A 15,075-nucleotide genomic window follows, 5' to 3' on the forward strand; every position below is an offset into this window, starting at 1 on the left:
CTTCCAACAATACTCTCATAACACTGTTCGACATTGTTGGATATTTGTTGGAATCTATTTTAAAAGTTATTCAGTTACAAAACTTGTAGTGCCACCTTCGCAGCTACAAATTAATGTAAAACACTAAAAATTGATCCAACAATATACACATAACATTGGGAGACGTTGTTAGGCTATTGTTGGACAAAGATAATAAAAACTGTATGAACTTACACTGTCTTAAGTTCAAAAGTTCGTTTTGTATAATTGTACGAAAATAAAAACCAAGAAAACATTAAAATATCCAAAACACATGTATTAACACATCATAGATGAAGAAAAATCACTACAACAGATCTCCCTAATATTTAAATCACCAATTTCCACTAGCACTTTATTTACTATTTTAAGTACTTAAAATTTTCTTAATGTTGAATTTTAAGGTTCAAAAACTTTAAAAAGTGGTCCAACAATGTTATAATATACATTTAAGTCACCTTTCAAACTGGCGTCTCATTATTTTATATTCCGAGCTGAATGATAATGAAAAAAATAACCAATCCATACGCTACCATACTACATGTGTACTAGAGTGTTTTAATTTTTTTTTTAACTGATTCAGTATCTAAAAGGGATAGAACACAAAAGTTTCCGAAAAAAATCTTGGATGACTGAGCAATAACGTTGATGCGTGAACGACGAACCTTCCACGTGGCCATGAGTACGATTGCCACTCATCTCGACCGTTTGGATATGATTTAGACGAACAGGTCGTTGTCTCGAAACTATTATACTTATATTTTATTCGCAAACTGTTGCTTGTACGACTATCACTCCACAACGATTTGCAGTTGACCACTAAAAAAAAATGATGTCAGTATGTAATTCGTGCTCTATATTTTAGTAATATTATTGCATGTTTACAATAAAAATAATACAGTATTGAATTAATTTTACCAGTTATACCAACGTTCGACCAAAAGTATATGAGTACCGTAAGCATAGGCCTGAACAAATAACCAAAAATGTTCTTAGCTCAGGCCACAGTTTTTGCGAATATCTTCAAGTCAACATATAATATACGCGATTTGAAAGGAACGAGAGAGCTACAAGAACTTAAGCAATTCAAACATTTCAAAAAAAAATACCTAAATCAATGTTATTTTTTTAATAGATAGCACTTCATTCCTAAAAAATTCAAAAATCTCAAAATTGGACGCTATTTTAATAATAAAATAATAATGATATAGTAAAATATTTAACTATTAAAATAGTAAAGTGACCAACAATGTATTTACAAAGTTATACGATGATAAGTTAAAACTTCAAAATTCAATCCTGAATATTTTATACAAATAAAATATACATACTAGTATAGCCAATAAGTCGTCCAACCATCCAGATAATCACTAACCGTGGTAATACTAGCAGGCCACAGAAAACTCCATGTATCAGCTGTACCCCGGTAGATCCCTGACTATAAGCATATTGTGTATCAAACTTCTATACAGTGTAGCTAAGACGATTTTCCACAATATTAATCGTATGAATAAAATATAGAAATATTATTGTATTGTAATGACCGGTGACTTTCTTTTGGTAATTATAATCTCCAGACTCATGTCGTTATGCACAATAAACTAATATTCTAATGACCAAAAGGACCACTGGTATAATGTCATTTATTGTTTTAATTTTTAATGCACTTTAAACAGTATTAAGCACATAACCGTTGCATGATTATAGTGCGATAAATACAGATAACTTCATAAAACTATAATAATAATAATATATACCTAATTGCGTGAGCAGGTGTATAGTGTATAGTTATAATGTAAATAAATATAAATATATATATATATATGATACTAGCAGGTATTAATAATATTATGTGAATTGACAGATAATAATTATGGTAAGTGGTATATATTATCTTGTCCTCGACTGATGTGTGACGGAGTCACAGGTCACTGTATTCAGCTGGAAAGCATATTTTCCGCGTTTATATACTGTCTACCTCTTAGAATTTCGAGTAGTAATAATATCTATCCATCCATTCATATTAAACAATATCAGTCTGCAATATACTGCAACCTGTGGTACCTAAAGCTGCAAGCAAAAAATACAGTAACTCCAATTTTTGACATTGTGAGATTATGGGTACCTGGAGGTTTATACAGCCGTTTTATACGATTTTTTGAAGTAAAAACGACGTAATTCCGTGTTCAAACATATTATATTACGTTTTAAACATAAATAGAAACGTGGTAACTCCATATTTATTTAAATTTCAGTAACTTAAACTCCGTAAATCTAAATTTGAATCAAAAATGCAATAAATCTATGGAGATACTGCATTTTTTTTTTATTGAGTGAAGATACATTGAATTTTCTTCTAGCATGAAACTATAATCACTATTCAAATTTATCTCCACAAATTATCAATAAAAATAATCAGTTATTAATCATAATTTAAAAGAACTACTTAATTATAGTTAAATAATATTATTCAATAATAAATAAATAATTTTTCAACTAAACATTTAGGTACTATCAATATCTTTTTTTTTTTATTTACAGGTTAAGATAATAGGTTGTACCTACTTAATGTATTGTTTAGTCTTTAGATCTCTAATTTTCTTTTATAATAATATGTATTAAGAACCTACCCATGTATTGTAATATATGTATATATGCATTATATTATATTGTTCTGTTAAAGCAATTAATATTTTTAACTTTATAAAGAAAAGGACATACGACATTTTGAGTTCTAACTCCTAAGCCTTATTCGTTGTATGGACATCCATAATCACATGAGAAGTACCTAACTTAAACATTTGTGTGACTGTGTTTTAGCTATTGAAGCATATAAAGTGAAAAGGATTAAGTCAAATTTAAAGGTATAAAGAATAAGAATTTTGTAAAAATTATTAAATTTTTAATTTCTCTATGTAAAAAACAATTTTTAAACATAAATTCTACATTCAATAATATCAACGCCACTGTTCAAGCTTCAATTTTGGAAATGTGTCAACATTTCGAACAAGATTTCCCAACAATTAACACTTTGGTGGTTTCACTTGGTTTATAACGGTAAACATTTTATTTTTTTTGGTTTTAAATCATTTCAGCATATAAACCAGCATCGTATGATAATATAAAAGTGGATGCCTAACCTACCGTACAGTCGCGGGCCACGCCCCTTTTTATTGACGGGGTAAGTACACGTCACGCTTCTAGGGCGATTTCAAATTTGTCCACATTCGCTCATTGACTTCTTACGTGACTCTATGCGGTTGACAAGGTATACTTAGGTGCATACCCTTATCAACACGGTAAGTAGGCAAGGGGTTTGTCGAATAACTGCACACTATCCTTACCTGCAAAATGTTTTTTTTGAATTGCACTCGTGTTCGAAAAAGGTAAAGCATTGGACTCCCCTTTAGAAACGCCGAATTTTTCAAATTGCACTCGTTCCGATATCAATTCCATTTGGGGCTTAAACTAATTAATATTAATTTTAGTTGACAATAACCACATGACGTGTGTGTGTGTGCGTCAATCGATTTAGCGTACCTATACCTATTACGCAATTACAATTATTACGATTACACAACGACGTAACTGATTTAAAGATAAACGTATAATTTCATATTTTTGTGTTATGTATTTTATTATTGAAATATCGTAGCCATGCGTAGTACTTGAACTGTAACTTTTTATTAATTTGGAAACAAAAGTCTCGATTTTGATATAAATGTTTCATTTGTAGACAATCAAGATGTCTGTAAACTATTTAATGTATTATTATTTTCAAACTGTACCTAGTGCGTAATATTATTACAGTAAAATATGGTGAAAACAATTAGCTAGGTATCCGCAGGTATATAGGTATATTAAAAATACAAATAATTCTCCGACCGTCGACTGAAAAATAGGCTTCGTGCAACGATTGGAACGAGTGCAATTATTATTTACGAACATTACCTTTTTTTCTGCCCCGAGTGCAATATGACAAAAATAAGTGCAACCTTATATCTGTATACCTACTATACGTACTTAAACACTCGTTAACGACATCGGACGCGTATTTATTATGGCGTGTTATTGAATAATGGTATATATCTGTGGCAAGGAAAACGAACCATCGGACGTACTGATATATACATACTATACTATTATAGTATTATTGTATATAATATAATTATTATATTATTATATACTATTTTGTTCCGTTATGTATAATACATATACTTGCCGGATGAATGGCGAAAAATGGCGTGTCCGGCGTATATATAAGTTATTATCATTATTATTTATTACTGTCGTCGTCGTCGTCGTCGTCGTCGTCGCGGTAAACGTCCTGCAATTGGATTTTAATTCGTATTCGCGCGAGGAGTTCCTTAATGACATTTTGGTAGTACGAAATAAATAATTACGACAAAATAGGATATTAGCTAGACCGGCCTACGTCCGGTTGTATACAGGGTGATTCGGTAATATTAAATCTTACGATAAATCATAATTTTGAAAAAAAATCATCTGCTAAATATTTTAAAGTGAAATGTGTAGTTTTCGTTTGAAAAACCCAAGTCTGCATTATCACGCACAGGAAACGCATTAAATGGTACAACAATTTAAAGTATTCGAAAATATGGTCTTCAAATATATTTAAAATTCAAAAAATCACATTACAAATGCTTGAAAAAAAATGGGGTTAGCATGCTTGGTAAATCACCCTGTACATACGAATTACAAAATATCTGTACCTTTGAGGAAGTGGCGTAGCCAGGGGTTGCTGTGAGGTTGTAGTCTGATCGAAATTTTGAAAAAATTACGTATTTATCAGTGTTCTGTATTCGAAAGTTGTTGCAAATACAAATTTGTATAGCCGTACAGGAACTGAAACCTAAAAATCTGAGTGTGGACGCATTATCAACCCCTCCCCCCAAAAAATAAAAGCCCCGGCTACGGCACTGCTTTGAAGTATCTTTGTAAAATATTATATTAATAGTTCATTATGCCTAAAGTACCTACAACCGTATTATCGGAACATAACAATTAAAGTTCCATATGATTCAAAACATCAATCCGGATTCATATAAATATATTTACTGGTGCAAATGCAATGAGTATACATTTAAAGCTGAAGGAATATAGTTGCCATGGGGTGAGATGCATTGTACATTATGTTTCATTGGTCAACTACTTACTAACCTCAATTTTTTTGACATTGTTATTTTCTGTTTTGTATAACTATTATAGGTTCATAAATAAACTTTAGTTGTTAAAAAATAATTTTATTGATTTCATGGAACGTATGACATAACTTGGTCGATTGTCAGAGTTTTTCTCAAATTTGCAGTGATCTGATGATTGTCATTGTCTTAATTCAAAGTTATTTTTGAAGTCACATCCGCCCAAAAGCTGACTGCCAAGAGGTAAACCACTATGTGTTTAATATATTACATACATATATATGTCACTTTTATTTTATTTTTCACTCATTACAAAATATAAACAAATGAGTTGATCAAAACATTTTTTAATTCCAAAGAAACGTAATTAGACGCTGGGTATCTATATTATGCTTCAGTAAAACAATAATTAAGACAAAACAATATAATAATAATTAATGATCAGTTATTCGAATTTGCATCATATAAAAATGTTATATAGAAAATGGTTTTGTGAGAGTCCCACTTAGAATCGCAACGATTTGTCGATTGTCGCATTGCCTTAAAATGTTTTTTTATTAAAGAATATTATAGGTATCCACCAATAAGCAGTGGTTTTGTCAAACCCCTATATTTTATGCATAGACTCAACAGCGTTGTTAGCCTTAGCGGAAGCCCAACTTTAACAATATCGAATGAGATTATGAAAATTTAGGACATTTTTTGGGGGGTGGCTTAGCCAACAAAGCCCCTCCTATTTGCTTCTATATATACGAGTATACGTATAACATTTTTAATATATTTATAATAAATGTACCTACACAATAGGTATGTACTTTTAATTATATTTATTATACATTAAATAATATAAACAAATACATTTATTTAACACTTTGATTCTACACAATCTCAATTCACGTCAATAAGCGTTTATTATATTTTACTATGCTTCTATAAAACAATATTTACTAATGAATCTACTTCACATAACAAATTCCATAAAGAAAAATTTATATAATTTCCTCAATCAAAAATAATACAATAAATGTTTGAACGACCGTTCAAAACAACAAAATATGCAATTATATTATGCTTGTATGTTTCGTTCGTTAAATTATTTTTTGTTTAAATCGCAGAATGTGAATAGACGTATCTACGTGGAAATTCTATCGGTTAAAATTCCAGTTGTTCCACCGCAGCGAATGCAACTTCAATTATTAAGTATAGCGTACAATTACGTTTTTTCTTATTTTTTCTGCAAAATGTTTAATTGCTTTTTTAACGAGACACGTGTACAATAACACGTTTCCGCCTGCGATGTCTAAAATGGCAGTCGTGAACATCAACTGGTTCTCAGACTCGAAACTTTATTTCTGGTAAATTTTGTTTACATTGGCATTAATAACACAATTAGCGGAACATCATTTTTTAATAGGCACCCAAATATAATATTATGTAATTACATAATGAGGTTAGGACGGTTAGGTATGTTAGGTTAGGTAACCACTACCAAAATAATAAAAAATTTTAAGTTTGAAACTTTATGTCTTAAAACCAACCTGTATATTATGATATAAGTCTAATAATCTAAGAATGTTGGTAATTTGTTTTCAATAGTAAAATGTATTATACTTAGCAATGCAGAGAATAGTGCTAGCAATCATATTATACTTTAAACTGAACACGAATTAGAATTAATGACAAAAAACTAAAGCACAACAGGATTTCAAAACAACATACCTACCTAATATTCGTTAATATTTGGAAACCTGGTTTTATTTAAAATCATAAATAAATTGTTTGTCGAATGCATAGTATTGATATCGATTAGACTGTTATACCAATGCGATCGTTTAGATATAAAGTCATTACTATTTTAACATACCATCGTTATTCACAAATAACAAACAACCAACAAGCATAGTTTATTGTGTTATGCAGCAAACAGCGAAGACTAATGTATAATGTATATTTGAGATTGCTTATTTTTTATTAGGATTTTCATCACGTGACTTATAATTTCTTTTTGAAAATCCACAAGAACCGGATTGGACCAGACGAAAAATGACTCCATGTTTGGATGCTAAAAAACCACGAGTCACATATTTTAACCATTGTAAATTCTCGTCGACTCGTTTTCTGGAAACGTTTGGGTTGAACCCCTTTTAAAAAATAATTTATAGGCGAAAATATATTATAAACTTGACTTCAAATTTAATGAGTTCCTCATAAATTGTCCTTACTGCAAATCAAAAACATCGACAATACACAGACACGATTATTTTTTAAAGGCATTTGAAGTATACATTTTGAAAAATTGGGTAAAAAATAACCTACGATTTTGGTTATTTTGTTGTACGTACTTAAAAAAAAATGTTAAGAGTCTTGGAACTTTTCGCCTTTACGTTGACTATGTTATTTGATATAAGCACAATGACATATTAAAAATTTTTAGAATTATAATTTTAAATTGCTATCAACACAGTGTAAAAATGGATTTCTAGGAACTTATGGCTAGTGATGTAAAATTACCATAATTATCTTTCAAAGGAATATTCTTTAAGCTGAATATTAGGTAATTTTCTTTTTCTTCAATAATTCACTGATTGATCCCATAAAAAAGAGAACAAAACCTTACCACAGTCCTCAAATCCATATCATAAACATTATTTAAATAATTTTATGTTTTATATAGTATACGGTATACTTATCGGTACTACTATATTATGCATCACTAGAATAATACTTAATTCAATAGCTTAGGTTAGGTAAAAATAAAAGTATAAAAATATAACTTCTTGTTCAATTGTGCAATGTATTTTTTATAAAATTATAAAATTATATTCAAAATAAAAAATATATAATTAAGTACCAATAGTATACTAAACCAATAGTACTAACCTTCAAACATAATCATATCACTATGACACTAAAAATAAAATTACCTGCCCTGTAATAATCTGCAAGAAAATGTTATTTTAAGAATATTCTCTTGTCGAATCACTACCTATGGCACGCGACCAAAAGATGGAAAGTTGGACAAATGTTCACATTTTTTTTTATTTCTTATTGTTAAACATTCAATGAAAATAATTCTAACTAATTCAATATTTGCGTTATAGTGCATATTATAGTATTATGTTAAAGTTTATTTTTCACAATGAATTGTTTAAAATCAAAACAGAAGAATAATACATTGTCGGATGAAGCCAATATGCTGCTTGCGTTTCATTTAAGTATTGAAGACTAACAAAATTCGCACAGAGAAAAAATAGTCTGTAAGCACCTGTCATGGAAATATTGTGCATTTTTATCAAACATTAATTGAAAAATGTTGGCACGTGATTCGAAAAAGGTTTGCAATCCCTGGTATAGACAACAATATTACTATAGTAATATATTATATTTGCATATATTATGTGTGGTTTACACAGCACCAGAGGTTATTTGCGGTATTATAATTTTGTATATTTCCACGAATCTCATAGCATTAAAAATGTAAATTGTAAAAATATATTAAATTATAAAGCTCAACTGCTCAAGGCAACAGCCGTAGAGACAATCCGGTTATTTGGGTCATGTCGTAGGTATTAAAATGTTTATTTAATATCACAATAATAATTACTCAGTCAGGCTGCGTTCGATTGTTTTAATGTGATGGGCGATCGGTTAATGCGCCTTAATGGAATAAAAATGCTTCGAAACATCGATGACGAATCGGAGAGCATCGCACTATAATAGTAGTACATTATGTAAGGTACCAGTGGCATATATACGGGGGGGGGGTTACCCCTTTCCCCTATACGCATAGGTATATTATAAGATTAAAACAATTTGAAAAATGTTGTGATATATAAACAATTTACTTATATAAATTATAATTTTTTGATAAGACCCCCTCCCATTAAAAATATCTGCGAACGCCACTGATGAATTGTCATAATATAAGTAATATTATTCGATTTTATAAAAATCACAACGACCACACGACTTTATAATAATAATAATGTACACGTCAACGAGCAGATGGCGTGGTTATTTATAAGATGGTATTATTATATTATATTTTTAATTCGTACTGAGTGTTAATGCGTAGTTAAAAGTGTTGAGACTTATCTAGATAAATTTAATTTAAATCACCTTCAGCAAAATATCCATTTCTCATGAATAATGTTCATTATTTTTATTTAAATTTTTCTATCAGAACACTTTATTCGATTTGGTACATATACAGCAATTACATTTATCTATAGCCATCTCTGTACTGGCAACTTGTATATTATATTTGGTTGGTAGTTTTGAGGGTTTTAAAAATGTAGGACTCATTAGACTAAGAAAAAACAACCAAAACTTTAAATAAAAATAGTAAAATTACGAATTCGTCCAATTCGTGTTTTGTTATTTCATTGTATAATAAATTCTGAAATAAACGATTCTTAAAAATCTTGAAATTTATACCAAATACTTATTTTACTACTAAGTAACGATGACTTATGCTAATGCCGATAGACTTAACAATTTGTAATTTTGTAAGATTTATGCAGATTTTTGATTTCGAGGATTTTAAATTCTATAAAATACTTAGTTTGGTTATTTTGAATTTAAAGACCTGAACGTTTAAACGTGTACCACTCGAACTTAAACAAAATAATCTGAAAAATTTGTATTGTACAAGCACAAAACGTCTAACTTATACATTTTGGTATTTTGTAAAAATTAAAAATGTAAAATGCATTTGTCTTTACTTATCTAGATAATTTTATACACAAATATCTGTGTCTTATTCAGATGACAATTAAACTCAACACTGTCGTGGTTAAACATTTTGTTTCGCCTTTGAAATAGCTTAAAACATTTATTTTGTGACTTTAAGTGCGGAAAAATACAAAAATATGTCAACAAAAAAAACTTAAGTAGGTAGGCTATTTCATGATAATTTTCATGGAGTTTGGTATGATAAATTTGTCTCCACTCGACTTAAAACATATTCAACTACTGTACAAATATATTTCAACACACAAAAAAAAATTTATATTTATCTAAGGGAATTCCTGAAGAGCTGCAGTGTAGACATTTGAGTAACACATTTTTTTTAAAGTATGATATATATTTGTATTTGAATATCTATTTAAACTTTAAAGTATACTTCAAAAATACTTTCAACAAGTAGATATGGTGCTGCACATTAGTGCAACTCCCTCTATTATTCAGACATTCAGTATGTTTATAAATAAATTGTAATATTATAATATTGAATTGCAACTATTATGTAATGTACACGGATGACGGTTCCGTTGCAAATTTAAAATAAACCAAATTACTTGTAATAAATCACCTTCACAGTACAAAATAATCAAATATAATATTTTTGCAGTTGTATACATTTTTTAAAATTAAACCATTCATTTGTTTTTCTAGTTAAATGAATAAAATATGCAACTATATATTCTTAAACTTAAGGCATGATGTGAATTTGTGCAAAAAAAATAATGAAATTTTCAAAATTATTCTTTACAAACTATAGTATTTACTTGAAATTTGAGTAGGTATTATGAAACACATTTATAAATCACCAGAATTTCAATATATTATGCATTTTCCAGGCAAAAATATTCAAATTCCTAAAGTTCTGAGACTTAATATGGACAGCCTGGACAATCCGTATATAAACCTACTGTCTGGGCCAAACTTAATTTTTAGCTATGTCCTACAAAGGATGTGCCCCTAGAAATATTTCAGGTAAATCACAATACATTCTGGGAGACTGCAGTTTGAGCTGTGCGTATCGGCAATAGTAGTCAGCTACGGCCCGTTGGCTTGACATTTCATCGTGGCCGCGAGCAGCTTGATGTACGATTATTCTAAATGTTGGTAGATATATTATAATACATACATACTAGGTAGTATAATATCACGTACCTATCTAATATTGTGATATTTTTTTATAAAATGATTATTATTTTTATTATTATTATAACATAATGATGACGAGACGAGCGTGTGCAAGGTGAGCGTTCGTACGTATAGATATATTGATATACATGGGAGGCACTTGGAGGAGATCGGTTGTACGCCGGAGTGTTGACTCTTGTCTTCGGCGGCGGGAGAGTTCAACGCCCGGACACAACGCCGAACGCCGCGCGCACGTACTCACTACCAACCACCTACCTACCTGCCTAACCTACCTACCTACCTATATATCTAACCTACCTACCTACTCGCCCGCTCGCCCACCCATCCACCGTCGACCGACGGATTCGTCGCTGCTGCCGCCGCCGTAGGTTTACCGTTATATCTCCGGTAATGACAGCCACTGCCGCAGCGGAATCGCCTCTTCTCTAGCGCGAACGGACCACCGCCGTCACCATCCTCTTCTAGCCAGGCTCGTCCTAGTCGACATAGCTCATATAAGCGTATATACAATTAATACAGTCGCACTAAATTACCAATTTGGCTACAATGTACGCGCGAGACGTCATTTCTACACACTGTACGTCGGTACATGTTATATATCATTGCAGTTGATGATATATCATATATATATATATATTATGTAACGTTCTGCAGGATTCGAGACCTATTTATAATATAAAATGTGATCCCCCAAATAACGTTGAGAATAATGTATTCAAAACCTAAAAATAATCATAACATATTAGGATTATACACATTTTATTTTTAAAATACATTTTTATATACCTATAAGTTTTAAACGTTAACAATTAAGTAATACAATATATTAATAGGTATAATAAAGAAAATTAATACACAAGCGTCAAACACTATATTTTAATTTATAATAGCCTATTCGCAATACATTTGAATGCATAATCGCTATTTAAATTCAAATAAATAATTATAAAAAATTGATATGTTATTATTGTTATTTTTACTTTAAAACAGGTTGTCAAGTATTAAAATATCAATAAAGTGTGGAGAAAAAAATCAAATTTTTGTAATGGTCAAACAACCTACAGGTTTACATTTGAAGCCTGATGTTTCAATAGTTATATACTTTTTAATCAGCGAATGAAAATTTAATTCAAGTGGTTTGTTATTGACAATTTTTTTCACGAATAATACACGCGTGTACCCTATACTTAAATGTAAAAAAAAACGTTATTATTATAAAATTATATATAATATAATATTAACATGTTTAACTATATATTATAATATAAAATAGCGAATGTGTCCACATGTATGTATAATATATATGTTATTCCGTATTATAGTCTTATACTGGGTCTGTGCGTATATAAGTAATGGTGTCTGTTACCAACGCCCAAAGACGTTGTTAATATTACTGCTATACAAGCTGCGTATATTTATGTGTACGTGTGTAAGGAACAAACCACACACACACACACACAAAGAAATATAATATATAATAGACGACAGACGCGGACATTCCAAGACGCGACACGCGGTATTTTCCGATAAAATTGTGGAATTCGTATTAATTATATACATATTATACTATACACTTATATACGCCTGTACATGTATATACAATAAAAATAACAATAATGATAATACACATAGTGTGTGATTGAGACTGAAAACCTTCTTTGACCATCTGCAACATCTCGTCGCACTGTAATGTAATATTATATAATATAATATAATATAATATATGCATATAATCAGGGAAGACCCGCGGAGAGTATATTAATAATGATATAGATCACTTTAGATTATTTATGATATTATTATAATATAGTTATTCACACCACTTGCAGTCATCCCGTCGAAATTATTTCGAGGATAACAGCGGTGTACCTATAAGCACAACGCACAAGCAAAATGATTTCAAATAATTTAAGTTTATAATTAAAACGTTTTGAATACAATATATAATAAAAAACGGTTACATGTTATCATTTTAGATTCTGCAAAAGGAGCGATCCTTGTAGAGGTATTCATTTTTAAGATGTGCTGTTTTCATATGTAGGTAGGTAGATGAATTAAATGGTAAAAAAATGCTTTGATTTGAACCTTTCCGATTTCAATATCTTTTCTGGTATAAGAAAGTAAATCTAGTTGGTATTTTTAGGAGATTAAAATAAAAATGTCTTATCCTTTCTTTGTGTACAGTCAGCAACATCTCGTCGCACTTGCAATATACGGTTTGTCCACAAATACAGGATACACACTAAAATTCAGTTTTTTATTAGTATATAATACTCGGTATCCAATACATAATATATTTTTGAATTCCGTTTGAGGCACACGAGACACTTGAAACTATTGGATTATAAATTTTCAAGACTTACAATTGTTCAATGCTTGTATTATTAGTATGATAACTTCACTTTTTCGGTGTATCGTGTTTTTATGGACATACGGTACCTATATGCGTGTAATTACAGAAGATTCGCGGAGAGTAATTATGGTATGGATCACAATATAATATTATTACAATAGTCATTCACACACCTTGCACAGTCATCCCGTCGAAATTATTTCAAGGACAACGACGGCGTATCTAAATATAACGCACAAACTCATTTGAATATTAACACTATTAATTAAAACGTTTAAAATGCACCTATAACATAATATAATATGTACTTTTAGATTCTACGAAAGGAGAGGCGGCGAATGTGTATTATTGATTTTACAATGAAGTGTTTTTTTTATGTATGTGTATACCTACATCTGGTTTTTAGTAGAAAAAATGTTTTGATTTTTAACTTCAATGTATTTTCTATAGTACCTATAGATAAATTAATCTATAGTTAGTACTTTTAGGAAGTCAAAACTAACAATTCCAAATCCTTTTTAAACTAATCGGAAAAATTAAATATAAAATTAGGACTGAAATGTATATAGAACTTACTTATACAGTAATGTTTCTCATAAGTTGTTTTTACAGATATTTAAAAACATTGAAGATACATTAACTTTTTTTAAATATGTTATGAGTTGCCTTTTCGAATTTGAATATATTTTTGTTAATCTGTGACCATAGTTTTGACAAATACATTATTCAACAAGTTTACCTTAACTGTAATTTGTAAGCTGTATGTATAGTTAAACAACAATAGAGAAAATGTGTACGTAACTTAACATCTTTGAAAATAGTAATTTGACTGCATACTATAATATAATTCTATCGATGACTGGAAGCACAACATTTTGATTAAGTTCCAAGTTCGTAAGAACAAGACATTTCAATTTAAAAAAAAGGACCTCAAATGATCGCTATGGCGCTATCACTCCATGCATTTTAATTGGTATTCTACTTCTCTCGGCTCTTGCATACTTATGTTTTACAGCTATTATTGTAATACTTGAGTAGGAAAATGTGCGTAGGTAATTTTGGTTAATATTACATTTCGGTTAAGTAAAAGTATCATAAAAATCATGTCGAAAGTTTATATTTTTTTATAGCTATATATAATATGTAAAACATAATAATATCTCGTTTTTGTAATGAAAATAATCACTTATAGACTATAGTCAATAGTCATATTATATTTTATACTAGGACAACATTATTTATCAAGCCAAAGTGTTTGTGTATCACGAAATATGATATTTTTCTAGGAACATCGGTGACCGGCATTATCTATACCCACTGACCGGTATTTCCCCCCACGCATTACACAACTAATTTATCATTTACCTTGGTTTCTATATAGATATTTAGTCCTTAAATTTGCATTTATAAAAAACTTATTAGCAATATTTAATTTAGCATAATATTATATTATATTATATTTTGTATTTTATATATTTTATTTTAAGGAAGTGTGATTACAATATGGTTTCTTCCCACACCCCATTCATGTCAATTGGCTTATATATCACACATTCTTATTATGCCTAGGGCATAGATTGTATATTTAAAATAAAAAATGAAAATATTTTTCATAAATGTGAGTTAGCAATAATGTAGTATATATAAGTA

The sequence above is a fragment of the Myzus persicae genome, unplaced genomic scaffold (genome assembly GCF_001856785.1).
Source record: "Myzus persicae strain clone G006 unplaced genomic scaffold, MPER_G0061.0, whole genome shotgun sequence".
NCBI lineage: Eukaryota > Metazoa > Arthropoda > Insecta > Hemiptera > Aphididae > Myzus > Myzus persicae.